This window comes from Montipora capricornis, chromosome 4 (genome assembly GCF_036669925.1).
Source record: "Montipora capricornis isolate CH-2021 chromosome 4, ASM3666992v2, whole genome shotgun sequence".
Taxonomy (NCBI): Eukaryota; Metazoa; Cnidaria; class Anthozoa; order Scleractinia; family Acroporidae; genus Montipora; species Montipora capricornis.
In genome coordinates this window covers 5,523,856-5,526,355 of record NC_090886.1, presented here as the reverse complement: position 1 = coordinate 5,526,355, position 2,500 = coordinate 5,523,856, and the positions used below count along the sequence as shown (strand labels likewise).

At 44.1% G+C, this 2,500-nt stretch overlaps 1 protein-coding gene and 1 pseudogene across 1 annotated transcript in view; one reads left to right on the top strand and one right to left on the bottom strand.

Moving 5' to 3' along the window:
• Positions 1 to 943, top strand: part of LOC138044663 (uncharacterized) — a 3,946-nt pseudogene extending 3,003 nt beyond the window's left edge.
• Positions 1 to 2,500, bottom strand: part of LOC138045344 (L-rhamnose-binding lectin ELEL-1-like) — a 24,793-nt gene that overhangs the window by 9,362 nt on the left and 12,931 nt on the right. The window lies entirely within an intron of this gene.

The following is a 2,500-nucleotide window of genomic DNA, read 5'->3' as shown; positions in this document are numbered from 1 at the left end:
GAGATTCCCGGTAGTCACCGGCGTAAATTAAGCAGGGATGTTGCATGTCGGGATTTTTGTTTCTCATGGTCATTGACTGGGTGATGAGGAAGACGGTGGACGGACAGAGAACAGGTATCAGATGGGACTTTACAATGCTGCTGGAGGACATTTACTACGCAGTCGACTTGCTTCTACTAACATCAAGGGCAGACCACATGCAGGAAAAAAACAGCCGGGCTAGAGGAGAATGCAGGCAGGGTAGGCTTGAAGCTGAACCCACAGAAGTGCAAGTGGATGAAGGTCAACAGCCGGAAATAACGAGGGACTGAGAGTGAGAGAGAGCACGGTGGAGGAAGTGGACAGTTTCACCTTCCTGGGGGCGCAAGTGACTAAGGACGGGGAAGCAACATTGGACATCAAGAAGAGGACAGCACTGGCGTACGCAAGTTTCAACAGGCTCATTAAAATTTGGCGCGCAAGAAACATCAGTAGGAAGACAAAGGCAACGCTTTTCAAGACGTTAGTGCTTTCAGTGCTTCTCTATGACTGTGAAACATGGAAGATGACAAAGGGAGAGGAAAAGAAACTTAATATCTTCCAAACCAAGTGCCTCAGAAGAATTTTCCGCATCAGATGGCAGCAGCGTGTTCCAAACAAGGAAGTGCTGGAGATGGCAGGAGCAGACCCAATCAGTGACGAGGTGAGAGGGAGGAGATGGTGCTGGATTGGACATGCCCTGAGAAAAGAAGCAAACAGCGACTGTGCTGTTGCCCTTGGATGGAAGCCAGACGGGTAGAGAAGCAGAGGCAGACCCAAAACTACCTGGCGTCGCACTGTAGAGAAGGAGAGAGACAGACAAGGATGGAGCACATGGGTAGTAGCGAGGCAGGCAGCAAACAACCGCCAGCAGTGGAGGGAAGGTGTTCGGGCTTTGTGTGCCTCCTGGCACAAGGAGAATTAACTAATCTCGGATTAGTAAAGAGCGTTCGACAATTGCTTTGGAAGCAAAGCAAATAAAACGTTTTATATACATATATATATGTGGTCTATCGATCACTCTTTTTTCTGAAACGTTGTTGCAATTGATTTTTGTAGTAATTCTTAGGGTTCAAAAATAAACAAAGTCAATCCTAACATATAAGTCATGTACGATAAGCGTAGGGCAAAATCCATTAGATGACAAGTCCAATCCAAGTTCCAGGGAGATAAATTTAGCACAGTGTGCGCAAAAGGCAAACATTGACGGTCTGATCTGGTTGCCATAAGTTCCAAATGAGAAGTTTTTCAGGCATCAACGCGCGGGTCAGTGCGAAACGCCGGTAAAGAAAGGATAAATTCGCTTGTCTTCCGATGCTTGCATGTAAACAAAAGGTTTCGAGGTGGGTTGATGGCGAGAACTCGACAGCAAATATTTTGTTGAGCAATAGCTGTAAAAGCACAAAAGTGCAGGTGAATGCAAAACGACGATAAACAGGTTCAATGAATTCGCGTGACCAAGGTTTTTAGCTGCAAAAAATTCTTGACTACCGTACAATGACCGTGAACGAAAGTTTCCCGGAGCGTTGAGATAAAATAGGCCGAAATTAAAACAACGAGAAAAAATATATATGGTCTACAACGCCCTCGTGAGCCGGTAACGGTGTTAACCGTGTAATGATATTCTCATAAGATCCTGAAAAAAGTACAGGGGTGCAATGGTCTGACAATGACACTTGATCTTAGCTGAAAGTCCGAGAAACAATTTCCTTTCGTAGACGCCATCTGCATCGTAATGCGTCCCTTTTTTCAATCGGAATAGTCATTTAAAGGAATCCTCACAATTCATCATCTTAGGAGCCAAAATCTTTTATACGAATCGTATGAACGCGAATGAATTTCCCCCCGAAGGCAACTCAGCTACATGCAATGTTTGTGTATTTAATTTTGATTTGTGTATTTGGCAAGAAAGTCGTGTTTTAGAAATCCATAGCTGAGCAACATAAAATGGTTGACATTTCATCGTATCAACTGTGATGACCGAAGGGAAAATATCGGTCGGGTGTCACAGTTCTTTTCGCGCTCCTGCGAAAAGCAACTAAGTCTACAGATCGCAACTCCGCCTTATCATACCATGTTGGCGGTGCGAATTCCGGCGTCTGTTTCCTAGAAAACACACAAGCACACAGCTACCTGATGTTCTGTTACGTAGTATCAATCATATTGGCGGGAGATACTTTGAACAAATTCGTTCACCTTGGCGAAACTAAAAAAGTTAAAAAGCAATTAAAAATATGATATGCGATCACACATAGGAACAGTGCTTTTCGCATGACGGGATGCCTGTGATCACTATGGCTACCGATTTACCACATGAAATCGAGGCGAAATCAACTGGCATCGAAAGTCGCGTCATCAAAAAACAACAGGAGAAATCTCGAAAAACGGCGAAAATAGTATGCGTTCTGTCGAACACAACAAGCATGCAATCAAACACTCACCTTGATTGATCGAGAAAACTTTATGAAAAACGGTAAATTTT